General features: G+C 41.7%; 1 protein-coding gene and 1 long non-coding RNA gene across 2 annotated transcripts in view; both read right to left on the bottom strand.

Annotated features, from left to right (window-relative positions):
* Positions 1–25,830, bottom strand: part of Acyp2 (acylphosphatase 2) — a 131,771-nt gene that overhangs the window by 63,588 nt on the left and 42,353 nt on the right. The window lies entirely within an intron of this gene.
* Positions 15,391–16,949, bottom strand: LOC132646873 (uncharacterized). The gene is made up of 3 exons (XR_009585215.1): positions 16,827–16,949; positions 16,228–16,305; positions 15,391–15,654 (listed from the first exon to the last, which is right to left on the bottom strand). It is a non-coding gene; the product is annotated as an uncharacterized LOC132646873 (long non-coding RNA).

Raw genomic sequence — 25,830 nt, 5'->3', positions numbered from 1 at the left:
ACCTCCACCTGGAAGGGACGAAGATATGCTGGACTGGCTAGAATCCAGTTCCCTGCTATTCCTTAGGTTGAAGTCCTGAGTGCCAGTGGGTCCTCTTATGCCCTTGTCAAGGGCCTGGGATGGTTATGAGCCGGAAACCGTAATAAGAAGTCCATTAGATTCTTTCTTGTCCCCCCAAACCCAAACCAAACCCCACGGAGAAGCCAGCATTTGATGTCTCCTTTTGCTCTGGAGAGACCATGCTGGACTGAGACCGGAATGCAGGCAGAGAAAGGCCCACTTTCTACTCCTCTGTTCCTAAAGAGAGACTGTTGAATATACTGACCCTGAGCCTAGGGAGGTTGGGGAATAAGATCCTAGGTTTAACCATAACCTGCCCAAGCCTACAGAGTCTCCGTACGGATGTTGTAGGCAACCTTCCCACTCTCCAGTTTAGAATACCCCAAGCAAAAAACAAGCTAACTAAAGTGGTTTCCTTTGCATCGATCACCACCCCAATTCAATCCGGGAAGGAACTTGGTGATCTTTCTCATTTGGTTTGTGAATGTCTCAGAGACAAGTCACTAGAGTACAGTAAAGGAACCCAGCCTCCTACCCATCCTAAGATGTTCTTTCCCATCTTGACCATGCTAACTGTGTGTACAAATTATTATCTATCTCTCTATACATTAGTAATTAATATATAAAGATTGAAGTCTGACATATCCAGCCAGCCAACTGAGCTCCATCTATTGTGACAGATGCCCCTTTCTCAGTGAGGTTCTTTGCCCCACCCCCACCCCAAATCTGGGTAACCCCAGATCTTGTAAGGAGAGTCACATAGCCTTCAGGGAAGATTACAAGCTGGACCCTTTCCTAAAAAGAAAACTAGTCCAGCAAGCATCTGGGAGTGCCTAGAAATGCCCCACCCTGGTAAGTTCTTAGTTTTCATCAGTGACCTTCAATTGTACCTGGAGACTCCCCCACCCATAAGATAATTAAGTACTGTATTTTCTTTCCTGTGACAGCACCATGCTACTGCACCACTAGATGTAAATCAGGTATCCCTGACCCCTGAACCCAGTGAATCAAACACATTCACCCTTGAAATCCGTTCCACTGCCCAAGTCTCTGATGTCAAATAAATGCTGTGTGCTGCATGATACCATCAGCTTTCCACCATGGCCGCCTGAGACTCATCACTTGTTCTGGGGGAGGGAAGGCTCCCCCTCCTCTCTGAAAATTTGCCACAAAACCAGGCAGCACCACTAACGAAGCACCCACCAGCCCGTGCACTTCTGGCCCACTGAGCCTGGGCCTTGCCAGGCCTCTGTTTCAGCTGCAAGACAACCCCAGGCATGGGCTTTCACCTGCATCTACTGCTGTGCTTAGCACAGCATCTTAACAGAGAGCTGTAACACTTTGGTATCGCCATAGGCTTTGGAACACTTGAGTTTCTACTGCCACAGGGGATTTCATTCTAAAAGAGCTAGCTCACTGTAACACTCTGTGAAAAACTCTTTCGACACCTCGGCCTAGCGTATGGGCCACTCCCTAAATCGGTTTAGCCAGTCTTGACATCCGGGACCTTAGACTCTGTTCTCCATCTGGAAGCCTCATTCCAGCCCTGCCCCCCTTCATCAGAGAACAACAGAATGGCAGAGCTCTTACATCATCCAAACAGAAAAGAAATCAGTTAGACCACAAACAACTACAACAAACATTAAATGTACAAGAAAGCTCAAGGACAGAAGGTTGATGGTAGAAGCTTTTAGGAGAGCAAAACTTTCCTAGGAGGGAAGGACTGGCTGTCAGAAGAGGGAAGAATCCAGAGTGGCTAGAGCACCCTCAACTGCTAGCCAAGCCCAGTCTTCTGGCCACTGCTGCAGGAGCCTGTCTTATGAAGACTCCAGTTTTGCCTTAATGTACTTCCTAAGTTTCTCTCACCCTGTCTGGCTTCTCCTTTAAGAAAAAAGATACTTTCACAACTGGGAGAAAGTAAATAAGCATAATTTATCCTTCCTTTTGGATGTTATCTGAGAGCAACACTGAGATGGAAGAAAACAGAGAAGAGAGGGTGCTTTTCAGCAGTTTCTCCATAAGGCAAAATGCTATAAACCTTGGACTAACCTGTCCTAATAGACTGACCTACCTGCTACCACATGCTGCTGTGAGGTTGCCTCTAGCCTGTGCTCCTCTGTTTGCAGCATGCAAGGCATTGTTCTAACCCTGTAATAAAGGTGACTGACTGTACACACACAACCACACACACATACACACGAGAGAGAGAGAGAGAGAGAGAGAGAGAGAGAGAGAGAGAGAGAGAGAAGAAAAAGACCCATGACCAAATCCAGCCTCAGTACCATGGGGCTGAACATTAATGAGTACTAACACTTTAACTAGCTTGGAGTAATCACTGTAAGTGTTCTGTAATCTGTGCTCTTACTTGAAACTAAATTCCTATTGGTGAAACTCTGATAGAAGGTTCTATGGCAATTGAAGGGAAGATTTTGGAAAGATGAGATGTTTGATGTTTTGAAAGGAAATTTTCTTAAAGTATAAGTTAGGCTTCAGTTGTTCGTTTATAAAGTAACTTTAAGCAAATTTTACGTGTTTTCAAATTATCTCTTTACCAAAAGCATCAAAAAGCAATTGATACCATTATTAAAGTAAAATGCGACTAATCTTGAGTATTATATATTATTTGTTATTGAACAGATATTTGTCATTTAAAAATATTTTAAGTGTATTAGGGAAAGTTCTAACATACCTCACTTATTTTAAAGGAACTACAAAGTGTAATTTTGTTGGTTTTAAAAGAAAATGAAGCTGAGTATGGTGACATATGCTTAATCCCAGCACTCAGGAGGCTGAGGCAGGAGAACCACAATTTCATAGTGTCTGGACTACTAATAAAATGGTGTCTCAAATAAAGAAAAAGAAGGAGGAGGAGGAGGAGGAGGAAAAAAATGAAAGTAATCAAACAAAAAAATAAATAGGAAACCATTGAGATAACACATGTGTTCTGAAGTTTAAGCATCTTAAATAAATAATTTTAAATAAGAAAAAAAAGCATACTTAATCAAAATGGCACCAATGTGTTTTCGGTCATTATCTTATAAATGATTCAGTGCAAACTTAGAGAAATGATTTTAATTAAGAAAGATTATACTTGGTTACTAACATGAGAAAACAAACTGACAGTGTTTAAAATATTTGTCCGAATGACAACAGAAACAAAGAATTACATGGCAACATTAAAGTCCACATTTTGCAGGAGTCCGCTTCTAGGACTTGACTGCTTTGTAACACAACAGTAAAGCAGTATCAAGCACCTGTGTGGTCTGTTTCAAGGCTGAGAACAACTGATTTGGTCACAAATGTCGTGAATTTCAGTAAGGAATAGAAAGAACCTTGGGTGTTAATTATAACGAATGAATCTGCAAATTATTGTTTTAGATGTTAACACAGTACCTGTATTCTATTTCCTTGCTTTATCCCTCTTCCTAGAACTTGCCAACGGATCTGCTGATAAAAGTAGCTTCAGGTGCAAACTGTATGGCGCCATCCAATCCATTCCATGATGTGATCCCAACTTACTTCATCTGATATTCCTGTAGGCGGGTAGGCACGAGTCCTAACTTGTTTGTGTGCGTGTACCTGGCATGCTGAGGTCAGCGGAGAACACTGAGGCTCGTATATTCTCTGTCCTGTTCCCTTGAGAGATCTCACTGAACCCGAAGCTCGCTGTTCTGGACAGGCTGGCCGGCCAGAGAACTTCTAGGATCTCTGCACCTCCAGGGTTGGAGTGACAAGCATGCAGGCCATGCCTGGCTTTTCTACATGGGTGCCGGGGACTCAGATCCTCATGACTGCACAGAAAGCTTTACCCAAAGTGCCATCTCCCCAGCCCTTACTATTTGATTTTTCTATTCCCTTCTAACACAAGCACATTATTCTTGTTAAACAAATCCACTGCTTCAAAAATATGTCTTCAGCCTATTATTTTCTCTTTTAAAAAATAACACAAATGCCTCTGTTTAATAGCTGATCCATCTTTCAAGGGTCTGTTCAAGTTCCACCTTTCAAAAAAATGCTTTATTTATTTATTTCTATTTCATATGCATTCGTGTTTTGCCTGCATGTATGTCTGTGGGTGTCAGATCTTGGAGTTACAGACAGTTGTGAGCCACCATGTGGTTGCTGGAAATTGAACCCAGGTCCTCTGGAAGAGCAGCCAGCGCTCCCAACCACTGAGCTCTCTCTCCAGCCCCTAAGTCCCACCTTTTAAATTGAAATTTTTCTTTATTTCTTTGTTTTTTTTTAACATTATACAAACCAAGCAGAATTTACTTTCTATTTAAGAAGATACAGGCATATACATACACATAAAACATGTATGTTGCGTCTTAGTTACTGTCCTATTGCTGTGAAGAAACATCATGACCAAGGCAACTCTTATAAGGAAAGCATTTAATAGGGGGCTGGCTTACAGTTGTAGAGGGTTAGTCCTTCATTAGGGCAGGAAGTAGACAGGCATGGAACTGGAGTGACAGGCATGGAACTGGAGTGGTAGAGCTTTACTTCCTGATCCACAGGCAGCAGCCAGAGTGAAGGATACCGGGCCAGGTGTGGGCTTCCTCCCACAAGACCACACCTCCAAATCCTTCTAATTTTCCTCAAACAGTTCCACTCCCTGGTGACCAAGTATTTAAATATGTGAGTCTATAGGAGGCATTCTCATACAAACCACCACAGCATATAACAGCAATTAATGAAAAAATAGGCCAATAATTTGAAAGAGAACAAATTAAGTTATTTGGGTGGGTTAGGAGCAAGAAAGGGAAGGGGAAATTACATAATTATATTATAAGCCCCAAAATAAGACACTTAAAAAACTGTATTGCTTTATGACAAACTTCCATCAAAATTATAGTATTGCACTGTTATTAGCTTTCCATCAAACTGTTCTATGCGAGGTGTAGATGCTGATCACTTACATATTTGGGATTTAATAAATTAGGCATGGTGATGTTCTCTCTCCCTTTTTAAATTTAAATTTATTTATATATTTATTTATTACATTTTATTCACTTTGCATCCCTGATGCAGACCCCTCCCTCGTCTCCTCCCAGTCCTTCCCTTCCTCCCTCTTCACCCCCTACTCCCTTTCCCTAGTCCCCTGATAGGGGAGGACCTCCTCCCCTTCTATCTGACCCTAGCTTATTAGGTCTCATCAAGGCTGGCTGCATCATCTTCCTCTGTGGCCTGGCAAGGCTGCACCCCCAAGGGGGAGGTGATCAAAGAGCCACCCACTGAGTTCATGTCAGAAACAGCCCCTGTACCCTTTATTAGGGAACCCACTTGGAAACTGAGCAGCTAATGGGCTTCCTTTGAACAGGGGGTCTAGGTCTTTTCCATGCATGGTCCTTGGTTGGAGTATCTTTCTGCAGGCCTCCTGTGCCCAGGTGTTTTGGCTCCATTGTTCTCCTTGTGGAGCTCCTGTCCCTCCCGGTCTTTCTATCTCCCTCTTCATCCATAAGGATTCCAGCACTCTGCCCAAAGTTTGGCTATGAGTCTCAGTATCTCCTTCAATACCCTTGTGGGTAGAGTCTTTCAGAGGTCCTCTGTGGAAGGCTCCTGTCTTATTCCTTGTCTTCTCCTACTACTTCCACTGTCTATCCTGTTTGCCCTTTTGAATGAGGATTGAGCGTCTTCCCAAAGGTCCTTCTTATTGTTTAGCTTCTTTAGGACTATATATTTTAGTATGTTTATCCTATATTATATGGCTAATATCCACTTCTAAGTGAGTATATACCATGTGTGTCTTTCTGCTTCTGGGATAGCTCACTCAGAATTATCTTTTCTAGTTCCCACCATTTGCCTGCAAATTTCATGATTTCCTTGTTTTTAGTTGCTGAGTCGTATTCCATGGTGTAAATGTATCACACTTCCTGTATCCGTTCCTCCGCTGAGGGACATAGAGGTTGAAGATTTTTCTAGGGAACTCCATGTTTAAAGTACATTGTCTACCTCTAATGTTTGGTAATATCTGTTTGTGCCAATGAAATTTATCATAAAACCATCTTGAATTGTTGCTTACATGTATCTTATATTGTAGATCATAATCTACAATATAATAGTTTTTACTTTTTATTTTGTTCATTTTTTAGATTTTTTTTTGCGATAGTGCCTCATGTAACCCAGACTGGCCTTGAACTTGCTGTGAAGTGGGGATGACTTCAAACAATTAATCCTCTGCCTCCCCACAAATTTCATATCTGTGACACATATCCAGATTATCCATTGAAGATTCATTTTTTTCTTATAAAAGGAATCCTGATTCAGCTTAGATGGAAAGCACCCAGCTAAAAATACTCACTTTCAAACTCCCTGGTAAACAGTGATGCCCATGTGACTCTAAATTCCAACTACAGAGATGAGCAAAAGTCTGTTTGTACAAACCTTCAGAAAAGTTACTGTTTTCTTCATTGGAAGGAAACAGATATGAATGTAATACCTAAAGGAAGAAGAGCCTTGTATGATATCAAGGACATAGCTACATAAACAAAAGCTTAGGACACTGGAGACAATGAACTTTAGAGAATGGGATAATTAGGATAACGAACAATGTGCTCATAGTGGACAAATATGTTCATAAGTAGCTGCATGACACTGGGTCAGACCAGGTAATATTGTTTTGTCTTCAGAAAGGGTCTTGTGTAGCCATGATGGGTCTTGAACTCAGTTTTTAAGTTGAGGATGACCCTGAACTTACCATCTGCTGTCTCTACTTCTTGAGTGCTGGGATTTCAGGCATGTACCACCATGCTCAGGTCACACATGCTGAAGAGCACACCCAAGGCCTAGGGTATGTTAGGAAACTTAACTATATCCCCAGCATCAAAATTGTAATTTTTAGTTATTTGCTTTTTCAAATACAAATAACTAAATTAAATACCACTTTCTTATTGCTTATAGAACATTCAGTTTTGGTTTTCTTTGTTTGTTTTGAGACAGGGTTTCTCCATGTAGCCTTGGCTGTCCTGGACTCGCTTTGTAGAGCAAGCTGGCCTCAAACTCACAGAGATCCAACTGCCTCTGCCTTCCTCGGTGCTGGGATTACATGCATGTGCCATCACACCTGGCTAAGAACCATTTTGAGTAGAGAGAAAACTACTTTTAATTCCAGGAGATCAATAATAAGTTCTTTTTCCCAACAAAGGAATCTCTAATGACTAAAAAAGCACTTAAAGAAATATCCAACGCCCCTAGCCATCGGGGAAATGCGAATCAAAATGATTCTGAGATTCTATCTAACACCTGTCAGAATGGCTAAAATCCAAAACTCAAGTGACAGCACATGCTGGCAAAGATGTAGAACAAGGGGAACACTCCTCCACTGCTGGTGGGAGTGCAAAGTTGTACAAACACTGTGGAAATCGATCTGAAGGTTTTTCAGAAAATTGGGACTAGATCTACTTTAAAACCCAGCTATACCACTCCTGGGCATACACCTGAAAGATGCTCCACCACATACAAGGCCACTTGCTCACCTATGTTCACAGCAGCTTTATTCACAATAGCCAGAATCTAGAAATAACCTAGATATCCCTCAGCCAAAGAATGGATAAAGAAAATGTGGTACAATTGGATCCAAGACGGCAGCGACCTTCGCGCACCTTATCTGAGGGGCAGAGGATCTGAAACTCTTGAAATTGGTGAGTAGAGGGGCAGCTGAAGCCAGAACATCAACATTGAGGCTTCTTGGGCGAGAGGGGACAACCTGTGAGCTGAGACCATTTGGACCCAGGTCACCCTCGGACTTCTCTGGGGACTGAGAGTGTCGAACTTCCCTTTGATGGGCGTCCCTCCTTCCTCCGTGGAGGCGGCCCACAGTACCTGCGGCTCCTAGCATAGAACTTCCCTGCTTAGTATCTGCGACAGAGAAGGCAGGCCTCCCAGTCCCTCAGTGGAGGGCTGCCAGCTATATGGCCACCCAGATCTGCCAGGCCACCCAGATCTGCCGGGCCACCCAGGTCCGCGGCTCCCCAGGGCCTCCCAGAAGGCATCTGTACCAGCAGCCGCTGTGGCTGGGCTCCCAGCAGGCTGCTACACCAGCCTTCAAGTTCTGCGGCTGCAGTACCACTGAGCTGACAGGTCTCCTACACTCGCATTTGCCCCAGAAGGCCCAAATCTGAGAGTAAGAACAGAGGGAACCCCTGTGCTTTCCGATTAGACCTGCTAAAGAGCGAGTGTGCCTTCAAGTAAGTGCCTGCAGAGCCCCAGATCCAGGGTCCTTCTACGCTAGCAGCCAGACATCAGATCCCTCCCACGCACACCGCCACTGTGGGCAACATAGGGATTCTTGGGACAGTGTTCTCAACAGTGATGGCCATGTTCTGTGGGTCTACTAGTGGGGTCCAGGCAAACAACTCCTGGAGCCCAAACAGATCTGAATACCAGAAGGACAGTATGACAGGCCTGTAGGCCAGTCAGGTATTCAGGGAATCTGTGCATGCGCATTTCGCCTGAGAACGGTGCCAGCATCGGCACCCCCTCCTGCTCCTGCGTCTGCACCCCCCTGCCCCACATTTCAGGCATCTGTACTCTCTAGCACTGTCCTTCAAGGCACATTCCTACGCACATGCGCATGCAGGCTTGCCCGCACCTGTGCATCTGCGCCTGAGGACCTTCCTCCCTTAGATACAGTTGAAACGCCAACTCACACTCTAAACCAGTGGACCTCTCTCATCTTCCGGAAGTAGACTACTCCAGACACCAGAGAAAGACGGACCCAGTCTGAAGTACAGACTCCAGGAACAAACAGTGAAGGTTATGGATAAGCACATGGCCAGAGGTCAGTGTAAGAACACACCCAACAAAAATCAGGACATCATGGCTTCACCAGCAACCACCAAAATCAATGGATATTTCAATTCATTGGAAACACAGAAAAATGATTTTAAAGTTATGTTTATCTGGTTATTAGAGGCACATAAGGAGGAAACAAACAAATCTCTCAAAAAAAAATAGCCACAAAATTGGAAGCAAACGAAGGGGAAATGAACAAAGCTCTCAAAGAAATACAGGCAAATACAGCCAAACAAATAGAGGCACAAGTAGAGGTACAATTAGTGGCATATAGAGAGGAAACAAACAAAAATATAGACGCCATCATAGAAAGACAGGAATCCACATTCAAAGAGATGAAGGAAATGGTGCAAGACATGAAAACAGAATTAGAATCAATAAAGAAAACACAAACAGAGAAAACCCTGGAGCTGGAGAACTTAGAGAAAAAGATCAGGAACCATAAAGGTAAGCATCACCAACAGAATACAAGAGATGGAAGAAAGAATCTCAGGTACTGAAGATACACTTGCAGAAATTGATACTTCTCTCAAAGAAAAAGTAAAAAAAGTTACAAACATAAAATATCCAAGAAACCAGGATGCCATGAAAAGACAAAATCTAAAAATAATAGGAATAGATGAAAAAGAAGATTCCAGGTTCCAAGGACCGGAAAATATTTTCAAGAAAATCATAGAAGAAAATTTTCCCAACTTAAAGAAAGAGATGTCCATAAACATACAAGAAGCCTACAGAACACAAAATAGACTAGACCAGAAAAGAAACTCCTCACATCACATCATAGTCAAAACACTAAATCTACAGAAGAAAGAAAAAAATATTAAAACCAGCAAGGGAGAAAGGCCAAGTAACATATAAAGGTAGACCTATCAGAATCACATCAGACTTCTCAACAGAAACTATGAAAGCCAGAAGGGCCTGGGCAGATGTCATGAAGATTTTAAGGGACCACAGATGCCAACCCAGACTACTCTACCCAGCAAAGCTTTGAATTAACATAGATGGAGAAAACAAAATATTCTACAACAAAACTAAACTTAAACAATATCTACACAGCAATCCAGCCCTACAGAAGATACTAGAAGGAAAACTTCAATCTGACATAAACAACTACACCCAAGAAAACATAGGATATAGATAATTTCACAACAAAAAAATTAAAAAAAAGAAGCAATGAAACACAGTAATACCACCAACTCCACAATAAAAGAAACTAACATTAATTGGTCACTATTATCTACCAACATCAATGGACTCAATTCTCCAATAAAAAGACACAGACTAACAGAATGGTTGCAGAAACAGGATCCAACATTCTGCTGCATCCAAGAAACACACCTCTGCAACAAAGATAACCACTACCTTTGAGTAAAGGGCTGGAGAAATGTTTTTGAAGCAAATGGACCCAGAAAACAAGCTGGGGTAGCTATCCTAATATCTAATAAAATAGACTTTCAATGAAAATTAATCAAAAATGATGAGGAGGGGCACTTCATTCTCATCAAAGAAAAAATCCACCAGGAGGACATCACAATTCTGAACATCTATGATCCAAATACAAGAGCAACTACATTTGTAAAAGAAACATTATTAAAGCTAAAATCACACATTGATCCCAACACCTTACTAGTGGGAGACTTCAACACCCCACTCTTGCAAAGGGACAGATCATCAAGACAAAAGCTAAATAGAGAAATAATGACTCTTACAGAGTCCCTAAATCAAATGGACCTAATAGATGTCTACAGAACCTTTCACCCAAACACGAAAGACTATACCTTCTTCTCAGCTCCTCATGGAATTTTCTCTAAAATTGACCATATAGTTGGGCACAAAGCGAGCCTCAACAGACACAAGAAGATTGAAATAATCCCTTGTGTCATATCAGACCACCATGGTCTAAAATTAGACCTCAACAATAACAGAAATAACAAAAAGCCTACACACACACATGGAAATTGAACAGCTGTCTACTCAATGACAACTGGGTCAGGGAAAAAATAAAGAAATTAAAGATGTCCTAGAACTTAAAGAAAATGAAGGTACAACTTACCCTACCTTATGGGACACAATGAAAGCAGTGCTAAGAGGAAAGTTCATAGCACTGAGTGCCTTCATAAAGAAATTCAAGGCATCTCATACAAGCAACTTAATGGCATACCTGAAAGCATTAGAAAAAAAAAAAAAGTAGACACACCCAAGAGGAGTAGACAGCTGGAAATAATCAAAATCAGGGCTGAAATCAATACATTAGAAACAAAGAGAAGAATTCAAAGAATCAATGAAACCAAGAGCTGATTCTTTGAAAAAATCAACAAGATAGACAAATCCTTAGCTAAACTAACCAAAAGGCAGAAGGACACTGTCTAAATCAACAAAATCAGAAATCTATACACCTAAAGAAGCTAAGCAAGAAAGAGGACGCTGGGTAAAATGATTAGTCCTCACTCAGAAAGACAAATGGGATGGGCACTGGAAGAAGGAGAAAACAGGAAACAGGACAGATGCCTACCATAGAAGGACTCTGAAAGACTCTCTCCAGCAGTGTTTCAAAGCAGATGCCGAGACTCATAGCCAAACTTTGGGCAGAGTGTAGGGAATCTTATGAAAGAGGGGGAAGATAGAAAGACCTGGAGGGGACAGGAGTTCCAAAAGGAGAGGAACAGAACCAAAACTCTGGGTACAGGGGTCTTTTCTGAGACTGATAGTCCAACCAATGACCATTCATGGATATAACCTAGATAACCTAGAACCCTTGCCCACATGCAGCCCATGGCAGCTCAGTCTCCAAGTGGATTCCCTAGTAATGGGAACAGGAACTGTCTCTGACATGAACTCAGTGGCTAGCTCTTTGATCACCTCCCCCTGAGCGGGGAGCAGCCTAGCCAGGCCACAGAGGAGGACAATGCAGCCAGCCCTGATGAGATCTGATAAGCAAGGGTTAGATGGAAGAGGAAGAAGACCTCCCCTATCAGTGGACTTGGGGAGGGGCATGGGAGGAGATGGAGGAGGGAGGGTAGAATTGGTAGTGAATGAGGGAGAGGGCTACAGTTAGGATACAAAATGAGTAAACTGTAATTAATAAAAAAATAAAAATGTAATTAAAAATTATATTTAAAAAATGCAGTGCATTTACACAAAGGATACTACTCAGCTATTCAAAACAAAGATATCATACAATTCGCAGGCAAATGGATAGAACTAGAAAAGATCATCCTGAGGGAGGTAACTCAAATCCAGAAAGACAGGCCTGGTGTGTACCGATTTATAAGAGGACAAAGTACAGGATAACCATGCTATAATCAATAGACTCAAAGTATCCACGGAGGGCTCAAGGGAGAATGCTTGAATCTCGCTCAGAAGGGAAAATAAAATAGACAACTGACGTAGGCAGAGGGAGAGGACTGGGTAAGAGAGGCGGTTGGGAGGGTAATGAGAGTAGGGATCAAATGTTGAGGGGTAGGGAAGGAGGACTGGAAACAACAAAAATTGGTGGTGATGGTGCAGGTTCCCCAGGACAGGGGAGGCTCCTGGGAGTCTATGGTGGTGACCTAGCTGAGACTCCTAGCAGTGGCGGATATGAAGCCTGAAGTAACCACTTCTTGTAGCCAGGTGAGACTTTCAGTGGTGGCCATATTAACAGAAATGAGAAACAGTGCAAAAAAAATTACTTAATACAGAATACTACAACAAATGAAGAGAAAAAGAATAATTAAAAAAAAAAAAAAAGAACAGTAACAACAACAACAAAAAAAAACATAGTATACTTTGGGAGGCCAAACAAAGGATTGATCTTTGGTCCATATCTAGTCTTAATAACAAAGTAAACAGGTGAAAACAAGATTTCTTTCAACTTTCATCTCACTCCAGCCTCCACTATACTCCTTTGACACATATTTGACAATTATGCAACATACAGTCTCACTTTTATACCATCATCCTATGAAATCACATTGAAATATTCAACATAATTGTAAAGAAGACCTTGAGTCTGTTGCCTAAGTAGCCTAGAAGCGGAGTCCATTAAAGTAAAAAAAAAAAAAAAAAAAAAAAAAAAATTCAGTTTTTCTGTTTTTCCAGGCACATTTCACATGCTCAGTGGATACATTTCCTGGACAATGGAAGAACATCCCCTAACTGGAGAACGTTCTAGCAAACAGTGTGACCCTGAGGAGCTCTCTTTGGAATCAGGAATTAGGGAAGCAAGCACTTCTTCAACACTTCTGTGGACTGGGTTTGACAAGGATGGAGACGAGAAGTGGTATGGAGGGGTGGAAGGAGACAAGAGAAAGACAGCTGGAACTGGGGAGGGGGGCATTGAGAGTCAATGTAGAAACCTAGTAGCATGCAAAGTCCCTGGAATCTCCAAGGGTGATCCTAGGGAAGACTCCCAGTAATGGAGGATACAGAGCCTGATCCATCCGTCTCCTAGGCAAGGTTTCCAAGAGTGGGACGAGGGCACCAGCCCGGCCACAAACCTTCAGCCTACAATCTCTCCTACTTCCAAGATGTGCTGGGGTCATGGTGGCACAGAACTTGTGGGAGTTCTTAACCAACAACAGAATCAACTTAAAGTCCACACCATGAGAGGGCGCCCCACTGCCTAGAAGACCAGGAATCAAAGGCTGGACAGCCCACAGACCCTGGACATCAAACAATACTGGGAGGAAAAAGTTCAATGAAATTATTACTAATGATATTCTACTATACTCATAGATTGCTGCCTAGCCCAATTATTATCTAGCAACTGATGGGAACAGATGCAGAAACCCACCCCAAACACTAGGCAGAGCCAAGGAAATTCTGTAGAAGAGAGGGGGAAGGACTGCAGGAGCCAGAGTGGTTAAGGACACCACAAGAACAAGGCCCACAGATAAACTATAGCGCTTATGAGCTCACAGAGACTGAAGCAACAATTATGAAGTCTGCATTGGCCTACGCTAGGCCCTCTTTATATATGTTCTGGTTGTGTAGCTTAGTGTTCTCATGGGACTCCCAACAGTGGGAGTGGGATTATCTCTGACTCTTTTGCCTGCTCTTGGGACCCTTTTCTTCCTACTGGATTGCCTCATCCAACCTTGATGTTACAGTTTGTGCCTACTCTTACTGCAATTTTTTTATGCTGTTTAGTTGATATCCTGGGAGGTTTTCTCCTCTTCCTCCTCCTCTTTTTCCTCTTTCTCCACCACCATTTTCTTCTTCTTCTTTTAAAGGGAAACAGAAGTAGATCTGAGGGAGATGAGAGGTTGGGGGGAGGACTTGGAAGGGGAAACTCTGATCAGGATATAATGTGAGAAGAATAAAAGAAAAAAGCCCAAAGCTAGTTTCCACTAAAATATGTTCATTTCTGTGGTCAGGTTATAGGTAATTAATCTTTTGTTTTTACTTTAGGGGGATTATTTCTACACAGAAATGCATTCACTCTTTTTGCCAAAGTGAAACAAACTTAACTTTTCAACTATATTTGGGTGATGCAGCTACGGATCACATAACTGTTTACAGAATGGGATTCACTGCCCCCTTGAGTGAAGTGTCTAATGAGGCGCACAAAAACTCCACGTTTCCTGTGTTCCATGTCCTAGATGTTTGGTCACAGCCAGTGACCTGAGCAGAGACTAGGGAAGAAAGCTGTTTTCTTTCTAGTCTCTGAGTGGTTGGCGTTCCTGATGCTGCTGGCACTATTGTCACTTCAGTCATAGGACAGGACAGGGTAGTTCCCAGTCAGCTATGCAGGGCAAAGCAGAGCACGCTGGAGATGCCAGGGCAACAGATAACTGGAGCTACAACTGCAAGCAAAGCAAAATGAAGGTCTCTATGTAGTTTGATCTACAACCTACAAGGACTGTCTCCTGTAATGTGAAAATCAGTCCATCAGCTTTTAAACTCTGTCCCCAACAACTTGGCAAAAATCTACTAGGGGGAGAGAAGATGACAGGGAGGAAGAGAGAGAGACAGGAGGAGAAGAGAAGGAGCAGAATACAGACTTCCTGGTTCCATGAAGCACAGATTTACTCTACTGGAATTTTCAAGTGCTGTTTATTACACTGCCAGCCAGGAAGGGTGGAAATGATGGGTCATAACGTTGTACCACACAGAGAGCTCCATAGCTAAGAGCTGGACCACAAGCCTGCGGTCCTTGCACTTGGAAGGCAGAAGCAGAAAGATCAGGAGTTCAAGGTCGGTGCTGCCATACCTGGCTTTTTACATCAGTGCTGGCGATCTGGGCTCAGTTTTCATGCTGAGGTAAGTCCTCTACTGAACTATACAGCATATACTGTTACCAGGCATGGGTTCTGGAGACCCACTTTACATCCTCCGGAAGAGCAGCAAGTGTGCTTCTCTTCTCCCACCTCTCCTGCCTCCAAAAGATGTCCATTTTATCATGCACCCGAATTTATACAGCGATCTTACTATAATTACTATCATACAATTGTACTGTAAAATCTTAATGACAAAAAGCTAGGATTCTAGTCCCAGTAGTTTTTCCAGTGGTTATAATTTAAACATCATTTCATCTTTCTCAGCTACAATTTTCCCATCTGTAAAGGGACTAAGGAAATGGGACTACTAAGGAAATGTACTACTTTTTGGGTTTTGCCAATATAAATGAAATAATTAATGAACACTATAATTTTCAGAGTTGCATAAGAAAGCATAAAAATCTTAAGATTTAAAGCTAGCCCATACCGTTCAGATGACTGCATGCATCTGGTGTCTACAGTGAGATCTGCATGCAGGCATCCGTGTGCACACCTGGGTTCATGTCAACGACATCACGGAACTCTGTATGGCTGGAAGACCCTATGGTCAAAATAAACAGAGAGTGAGGTTCGGGGGTTGGTCTGAGGTTTGAATTTTGATGCTAACTACTGGCCCTAGATAAAGCTATTCTTGCTGTGTAAACCTGCCTGAGACATTATACATGATTGGTTGATTAAAAGTCTAACACCTGGGCAGGGCAGAATGGGGCAGGTATGGCTACCAGGCTTTGGGTTCAAGAGAATCACGGGAGACAGACAGATGGGAAGAGAGGAAAAAGAGGATGCCAGGATGAGTTAGCATGGAGAACCATATGGGCTGGGAGGAAGGACTCCAATAACGGTGTGAAAAGGCCCAGATGAATAATACAAGCAAGTATTTATGAGATTATGGATGGAAGGCAGCCCAGATAAGAATGGTTAAGGCAGATGGCATTAGATGGGGGCTGTGAGAGGGATGGTGGGGTTATTGAGACAGCATAGGTAAAATATCTGCCCAGCCCAAGGTAAATAAGGCAATTATAAAATTTAACAGGTGTCTTATTTATTGTGATAGTGGGTTAAAAAATACCACCATAATAATAATAGCCTAATAATAACATTTATTAGTCCATACCTTTTTATTTATAAGTGGGGATTCCAGCAGCATTTCTGTCTATACAATGTTGCATCAATTTATTGAAATGACACATAACTGTAAAGAGGCAAAAAAAACCCATAATAATAATAACAGAACTTTTCTTTTGATTCTAGTGGCAACTGTTTTGGTTTAATAGTATCTATTTGGTGAAGTTATTAATTAGGCTGTATTTATGTGTCAACTTGACTCAAGGCAAAGTCATTAAGATAATGGAGCCTCAGTTGAGGATCCATGAGGTCCAGCTATTAGGCATTTTCTCAATTACTGATCAGTGGAGGAGGGCTCAGCCCATTGTGGATGGTTCCATCCCTGGGCTGGTGGTCCTAGTTTCTATAAGAAAGCAGGCTGAGCAAACCGGAGGAAGCCAGCCAGTAAGCAGCACCCTCCACGGCCTCTGCATCAGCTCCTCCCTCCAGGGTCTTTCCCGGCTTGAGTTCCCGTCCTGACTTCCTTCAATAATGAACAACAATATTGAAGTACAAGCCAAATAAACTCTCTTCTCCCCAGCTTGCTTTTTGGTCATGGTGTTTTGTTGCAGGAATAAAACCCCTAACTAAGACCTAAGGTGACTTTACCTTCAAATGATGATGGTTTGGAGCGTCGTCATGTGACACACCTCCATTTTCTTCTAAGACTGGCAGATGTTTGCTAGAATAGGGCCGTATCTCCATAACTTTCAATGCTGGTAAAACAATGTTGATCTGAACTGAATAACAGTACATTTGAATTGTTATGGTTTTATACTCTCACTTATATTTAATCTGTAACTTGATTAATTATATTTTCTTCAGATTAAGCATTAGATTATATGTAGTTTTATGTGCACACATAAGAATAACTGAATTAAGAATAACTTCAGTCAATACTAGAAGTCCACAGAAATTTCATTATTAGTCCAGAGTGAGGGCTGTCAACGTCCAATCCTCAGCTTTTAGGGACTCCTCTGTATGGTGCACATTAGCTCTATCAAGGATTTTAGAGGAAAAGCATGCGGGATGGAGAGGTGGCTCCGGGTGAAGAGTGCTTGCTGCCCCTCCAGAAGACCTGAGTTTTCCCAGCACCCACAGCGAACGGCTCACAGCTGCCTGTATCTTCCGCTGCAGAGGCTCTCCTGGCCTCACCAGGCACATGCACACACAGAAATGATGATTTTTTTTTTAAGATAGAGAAACAGAAAAGAAGTATGGTGACGTGTTGACTGAAAGTTCTGTTCCTTGGTTTCTATGTTCTTACTTCTGACTTGTTCCCAAACTTCAAAGCTCAGTGCAGCACAGAGAGCTCTCTCTATCCAGGACAACGGAAGAACACAACCAATGAAACACCCGCTTCTGCAGAAGTTATGATGCTGGACTGTTTTCTTTTTTCTTAAGCTAAGCTGTTAGTTTCTAAGAAGACAGGCCAGTGTCCATGCTTATTACAACTGGGAAGCTCAATAAAAGTGTTTGCCAAGTGAAGACAACCATGACAGGATGTTCTTTTTACTCACATTACTCTAGGCTGATTCAAAGCAAACGCATTGGAGCAACCATTGTAACCGTTTAAGAAATGCTCTACAGGAAGTGTACTTGTTGAATAGTCAACCACAAGCCCCAGGGAGCATTAAGAGTCATCACCCTTTGGAAGACTCTCTGAATAAAAACAATTGTAAAATGAAATGAACAGTATATTACATTTTTCAAGGGAAAGACTAACCATGAACCACTTTTATCTTCTTTCCGTGTAAATTATTAACTATAAAACAACAAACACATCAACCCAAAATGAGAGTCAAAAGCCAATCGAGAATTAATTATACTCTGGCCTACAACATTACTTTGCTTGAAATACTTAAATACTTAAACATTTAAAACACATTACCTAAAAGTTTTAAACTTAACAGTTACCAAAAAATAAAAAGATTCTGTACTTTCCCACCACCAAATACAACATTGTAAGAAAATAGATTTTTTTTTCCCCTGCAGTTTCTGGGTGGTTCAAACCTAGAAGCCAGAAAACATTCCTTGCTTCATTCTTAAGAACTGATGAAATGTGTCTGCAAAAACAAACAGTTTGAAAAGCTGAGTTTGCCAAAATAATTTCTTGAAGTGTTTTTCTTCTTTCCTCAATACTCTTCAAGAGAAATCAAAGTACAAGCCATTAAAGTTCTTTATGAGAAATAGCTTCAGTGAATACCCTTACACAGGAACCCAGAGTGAGGTGGTGGCAAATCTGACAAATAACTTATCCCATGAAGGCGGGATTTATGATACAGAACGTTACTCAGCATCCTAGGCAAGAAAAAATATTCTTCTGATTTCTCTTTTAACCAGAGTCTGCACTGAAACAGAAAATATCTTTTCCCTCAGAGTCTAAACATAATTTCTTATCAGCAGGCTATGTAATGAATTAAGTTAATCACTGGGCCACGATTTCAGTTTAGGCTTTAGCAGTCAGAAGTCTTCAAAGCTAAGAAAGTCATTTCTGTTGTTTCTTGCTATTCTGGACAAAATCTAATTTCCTGCCCAACCATGGAAGCCACATGGTGCCATACTAATGGAAGTCAAACTCTGGCAATTAAAAAGGATCTAAAAAGCAAACAATAATAACCGTTAAAAGGAAAATACAATGAAGACTTTCAGGTAAAAGTAAAAATAAGAAATATAAGACAGAGAACAGTTTATTATTATTAATGCCAGGATCATAGCTAAACAATCAGACATTTAAAAAAAAAAAAAAAAGGAGTCAATGGAGGGGGCATTCCAGGGCTGCAGAAGACGACTAAAAGGAATTTTTAAAATGTGAGTTAAGAGCCCAGCACAGTGCTGGTGCACATGTCTGTAATCCCATCACTGAGGGTGGCAGAAGGAGGAGGATCACTGTGAGTTTGAGGCCAGTCTGGTCTACAAATCGAGCCAGGACAGCCAAGGCTATATAGAGAAACCCTGTCTCGAAAAACACAAAATGACAATAACAACAAAGAATGTTAGTTAAATTACAAAAGACAATAATGTGGAGACAAAAAAAAAAAAAAAGCTAGAGAGTAAGCATGCCTAAAAGATCCTTAACTAGACAGTGGGGGTCAAAGAAAGGAGGGCACAGTGTTTCCCAGGACTGGAGGCAGACAGAAACCACCCCAGGAGCACAGCCCATTAGAGTGGATCTGTGTGAGGTCCTGAGTCATTCTGTGCATTACAGAGATCATGTGGGCTAGCTGATTGCCTTCTCTCTTTAGTCACATGGTATGTGTATAAAATTGGCCAATACAGAATGTGCGCAAAAAGTTTGAAACCCAAATTTCAAAGAACAAAGTATCACACTATTATTTAAAAAGTGATGAATAAACTGATAAGAATTACAGTTTATTCTTTGTGTTTCATACCCTTTTCATTCAACTTCAGAGTTCTAAGGTCTAATTTCACATCCTTATCACTGTAGTGTTGTACAGACTATTGAATTCAGGTTAGAAAAACTCTAGCTACCAAGAGCTACACATTGGAGGAGGGTCTGTGCACTGTGGTTTCAGATGCTGATTTCAGTGCCCTGGTTAGTGCTCTGTGATCTCGTTATTGTCCTGCCATAGGCATCCTTATGTATGTTATGTATGTTGAACCATCTCCTGTATCCATGTGATCTAAGGAATGTTCCCCAATTATTACTGATTGGCTAATAAAGATGTTGAAGCCTGTGACTGGATAGAAGAAGGGTAGATGGGGCTGAGGTTCCTGGGCTTGGGGTCAGGAGACCATAAGGCAGGAGGAGAAGAGAGCAGAAGATGTATCAGGAGGGAGGACAGGAACGGAGAGGAGAGAGAAGAGAAGGAAGGAGTTCCGTGGCTGGATGGGATAGACGAGGTCAAGGAGAGTGGATCATGAGCACAGACTGATGGAGTAGAAGCTACCAGGAGTCATCAGCTTGGCAAGTGATTGACTTTTATGTGGGCTTTAAGTGTAGTAGGATTAGACAGAGTAGCTCAGAATCTGCCCAGTGTAAGGCCTTAATAATAAATCATAGTCTCTCTGTGTCATATAGTGGAAGTTGTGGTTTCTTTAAAAACTCAGTTATGTTTTGTAAGCATGTTTTTGTTTTAATTCCAGGTGTATGGGGCTGGTTTAGTTTGTCCCCTGCTGTTAACTGTGACTGTCTTATGCTCTAGCAGGAGCGTGATCTTTGCTTGCCGCAGATAATAATTTAAAAGGGGGGTGGGGGGGAATGGAAGAAGGGAAGTGAAGAGCAATTGAGGAACAAAGGCACCTAACATCAACTTTTGGCCTCCATCCTCCCATACATATACCTATACCATATACACTGTAGATACAAAAAATAAAATAATTTACAATGTGGCATATATTTACATCTCTATATCTTTCTGTACACATAGCACTATAGAGATTCAGAGATAAACAGACAGCTACACAGATGTAGATATAGGTATAGATACACACATATGGACATATATATACATACATAAATATACATGGACATATATTTTTTCCTCTCTGAAGCATACTAATTAATATAATGCCCAAAGCTATGACAAACCCCCACTTTATTAGATTAGGCAGAGTGTCACATTCCTGGAATCTCTGCACCTAGGAAGTGGAGACAGGAAAACCACATGTCCTACGCCAACCCAGTCTACATTCTAAGTTCAAGACCAGCCTGGGTTATCAGTGAACATTGTCTCTCAGACGAATTTTACTTTCTTTCATCTTATGCCACAAAGTAAAACCCCCAGTGCCAGGTGGATTACATTTTGTTGAGTTGTTGGCCAAAGACGGCCCATGGAAACCCCAAGCATCATAGACGACTGCCAAAGCTATTGGTTACTCTGCACAGCCTAGGGAGAAAGCCCTACTACTGAAGACAACACTTAGGGATGTCACTGAACACGGGGAGGTTAAGCTGGTACCTGACGAGCTGCTTCATTCCTACTGCTACTGGAAGGCGCCCTGCACAGCCCTGGAGGACAAAGGTGATCATCAAGCTCTCCCAGCTACAAACCCTGAGACATGTGACCTGACGTCAGGCCCTCCTGTTTCCCTCACCGTGGGTCTCCTCTCACCTGGGAAGCACAGACACTGGTGATTTAGGGCCCGCAGTTGGGTCTGTCAGTCGCTGTGTGGTCACTGCTGTCCACACAGCATGTGATTGGTGCCGCCATCTTGTATCTCCCCCGTGAGGTAGTTTTTAGCTGGCAAACGTCAAATGCCTTTTCACGGAGACTTTTTTCCTTGGGGTCGGGGTGGGGAACATTCCCACATCCCTCACTTGGGACCAAAACAAAAAAACATATTCACATGACACAAGTGAGTTTGTAAGACCTGGGGTCTCACAGCTCAGGAGTTCAATCGCGCCCTTCCCAGAACCCCCCCCCCCCCAGACCAAGACTCGTTGCAAAAGCAAGAGGTTTATTAACCATTGCACAATGGGGTCACCCCTGCCGGTCAGTAAAGAGTGACATCGGGAGACAAAGGCCTTTAGGTTTTTAAAAGAAAAATTGCGGGAAATTTGAAGTTGCAGTTTTGGCAACTTAGGATTGGATGAGGAAGTTATAAGGTAAGATAATTGGTTAGTTTTAGGTGCTCAAGCTTGGCCAGTCTTGCCAAGTGTGGATGCAGCTGCAATTTAAGGTGGGGGTGGTTAGCTCATCCTTAAAGATTAGGGACTGTGGACTTTTGGCTGGAGGTCAAAAGCTACTCAGAAAAAGTCTGGGTTTGTTGCTAAGAAACACTATCTCAAAGACAGGAGTTTTTCTTTTTGCTGAGTGAAGGTCATTGCTTGCTTGCCTTTTTTTTTATATCTGTCCTCACAGATAGGGTCACATTCCTCCATTCTCTGGAAAGGTACTAAGAGGCTTTAGCTTAACCTGCACCTAAAACTCAAAACTATACGCTTTAGAAGACATACAGGTTACAAAGTTAGCCTAACCCTTTCAAGTTTCCAAAGAAACCAGAAACTTCCACTTCATGTGTTTTAGAAGTGTCTAAGAGATATATGATCACCAATTAAGATGGATAAACAGTGAAAAGGTCCAAATTTCAGGGTTGTTTGGAAAAGTGCCTTATGGACCTAATGAAAACCTAAGTTTTACTATTCTTACATCTTCCAGCTCTGCCCTCTACTGTGACAAGATTATCCTTCTGGATATAGAATGGCTACAGAAGTAGCTTGAACTAACGTGTCCTCGTACGTTTAGTAGAAGGCCAGAATCCTCTAACAAACCTATCCCTTTTCCACTCACAACTAAGAAGTGAGCAAGGTTAAGTAGGATTGATCACTTCCCTTTCCACGGCCTTGCTTTCAGAATGAATGAGCAGACTTTAGCTTATGTAAGTAGCTTTCTGGAAGTGCTGAACATCTATCTCATTTTATAAGTTTGTGAATTTGTAGAGGCACCTATGATGTGCTCAAAGGGTGACATCAGGCTGCTGATGTTTTTTTTTTTAATATTTATATATTTTCATTATATGTGTATGTATGCGTGTGCCATGTCTATGTAGGTACCTGAGAAGGCCAGAAGAGGACATCAGATTCCCTGGCACTGGAGTTACAGATCCATGCGGGTGCTGGGAACTGCCAAAGTGGTATGTACAGAGGCACCCACAAAATCCGCAGCACAGAATCCACAGAGCCATCTCACCATTCCCATGTGTAACACCAAGGCTTTCACACTGACAACCAGAGGATCATTGAGCATTAAACTTGAAAACTTATGTTTTCATGAGAATATAACAAAATTAAATTATAAGACCAAATATTCAAAAGATTACATTTCAAATGTTCATACTAAGATAAATTCATTTAAAGTTTTATAGTCGTTAATCATAATTTGTATTTTATCCTTGACTATTAATAAATCATTTTAAATGGCCTAAGGAATAAACAAAAATGTTTGCTGCCATTTTAGAACATTTAATTTTTTCAAAAATTTGCAACTGCTTTAAGTTCAAATTTTTATTAAAATATACTCAAATAAGGCATTTAAAATATAGTTACATGACCATTTCTGGGCATATATCCAAAACATGCTCAAGTATGCAACAAGGACATTTGCTCAACCATGTTTATAGCACCTTTATTCGTAACAGCCAGAATGTGGAAACAACCCAGATGTTCCTCAACGGAGGAATACATACAGAAATTGTGGTACATTTATACAATGGAATACTACTCAGCAATTAAAAACAAGGAAATAATGAAATTTGTAGGAACTAGAAAAGATCATCCTGAGTGAGGTATCCCAGAAACAGAAAGACACACATGGTACATATTCACTTATAAGTGGATATTAGACATATAATATATGATAATCATACTAAAATCTGTACACCTAAAGAAGCTAAGCAAGAAGGAGGATCCTGCATAAGATGATCAGTCCTCACTCAGAAAGGCAAACAGGATGGACATCAGAAGAGGGAGAAAACAGTGAACAGGGGACAGGAGCCTACCACAGAGGGCCTATGAAAGACTCTACCCAGCAGGGTATCAAAGCAGATGCTGAGACTCACAGCCAAACTTTGGGCAGAGTGCAGGGAATCGTATGAGAAAAGGAAAATAGAAAGACCTGGAGGAGACAGGAGCTCTCCAAGGAGAGCAACAGAACCAAAAAATCTAGGCACAGGGGTCTTTTCTGAGACTGATACTTCAACCAAGGACCATGCATGGAGATAACCTAGAATCCCCACACAGATGTAGCCCATGGCAGTTCAGTGTCCAAATGGGCTCCTTAGTAATGGGAACAGGGACTGTCTGACAGGAACTCAGTGGCTGGCTCTTTGATCACCTCCCCCTGAGGGTAGGTGGGCAGCCTTACCAGGCCAGAGGAAGACAATGCAGCCAGTCCTGATGAGACCTAATAGGCTAGGGTCAGATGGAAGGGCAGGAGGACCTCCCTTATCAGTGGACTTGGGGAAGGGCATGGGAGAAGATGAGGGAGGGAAGGTGGGATTGGGAGGGGACAAGAGAGGGAGGGTGGGATTGGGAGGGGATAAGGGAGGGGGCTACAGCTGGGATACAAAGTGAATAAAATGGAATTAATAAAAAATTTTAAAGCTAAAAAAATGCAGTTACATGTTTTAAATAAATCAGATCATTGCTTTCAACAGCAAAAATTATGTGAATATTTTCATTCTAATAAAGTTAATAATGTTGCTAATAGGAAAGAGAAGGAAATGTTATAAAATAAATTATTACCCATACATTATATAACGCTATCACTCATCTAAAAATGCCAACATAATCAGGACAAACAGACATGCATAATTAAATCTAAATAAAAATATTTTATTTGTCTGTGTGTGCATGTGTCTCTGTGTGTGCATGTATTATGTGAGTGCATGCATGCCAAGACGGATTTAGGGGATCGAATCAGACTCTGTGCCAAACACCTTTACCTGCTGAGTTCTTTTGCCTGCCTTTGGTCTAATATTTTTAAAATTTTTCCTAGCTTACAGTCATACAGGAACTAGCTTTTTAATTTATATTTTCAGTTTTGTTGTGGTAGAAGGCTTATTTGCCAATAGAGGGATAGAGGACATGTTTCATTTAACAGTTAATTAGTTTATTTAAAAGTAAACATTTGGGGCCAGCAAGATGGTTCATCGGGTAAAAGAGTAAAGACATTTGCCACTGAGCCTGACTGACTGAGTTCAATTCCTGACCTGAATCTGATCCCTGGTGGAAAGAGAGAATAACTCCCAAAAGTTGTCCTCTGACAACTACACACAGCATGGTGCCTGTGTGCACAAACCACTAAATAGATAAATGTAATAGATAGGTGAATGAATGAATGAATGAATGAATGAATGAAAGTAAACATTTGCCAAGTGTTGTGGTACACCCTAATAATCCTAGCATGTAGATGTGGAAACAGAAGGAAAGATTAAAAAAAAAAATTCAAGGTCATCCTTAGCAACATAGAGAGTTCAAGGACAGCCTAGGCTACATAAGATTTTTGTTATCTCCTTCTCCCATGACAAAAAAGGTCAACCTCTAAATGTAGGCCATTGTGGGCCTCTGTTAATACACTTAGACTCTACAATTGTTAGACAGCCATCTGATCCAGGGTTGCAGGAAGCCCCATTGCAGCAGGATCTAAGAACAAACGTCAGGGTGTGCTGCTGGCGCCAGTTACGTCCAGGGCTGTCTTCACCCTGCTGGAGTTCCTGACTGATCCTGCTGAGCGCACTACTCTCATCATATGATCATGACACCGTGGAACCTAGGGGCCAGGGCTGGAGGAGCAGTTAGGATGGTGGCAATTAAAATGAAACTCATCATGTTGATCCTCAGGCAACTACTGAATCACACAATTTATATGAACTCTTATTACTTTTAATAGTTTTTCAGCTTTTTGTGAGCCTTTTAGACAGATGCTGCTATAAAAAGGCCAACAGTAACATCCTGCCTCCTGCATTAGAAAATTTATTACTTATGTTACATTTTATTATACTTGAATCTCCAACCCTAGCTAAATGGCAGTGATGATGTTAGCAGCCCGGATTTCACTTCAGCAATTCATCACTAAATACCACGTTAATGTTCCTCGTTATGTCCATATGGAGTCTTTCCAAAGCCCGGTGTCCAGATCTCAGGCTCTGG

Source organism: Meriones unguiculatus, chromosome 12, assembly GCF_030254825.1.
Source record: "Meriones unguiculatus strain TT.TT164.6M chromosome 12, Bangor_MerUng_6.1, whole genome shotgun sequence".
NCBI lineage: Eukaryota > Metazoa > Chordata > Mammalia > Rodentia > Muridae > Meriones > Meriones unguiculatus.
Note: the sequence above shows the minus strand (reverse complement) of the source record. Positions and strands in the feature narration are given on the sequence as shown.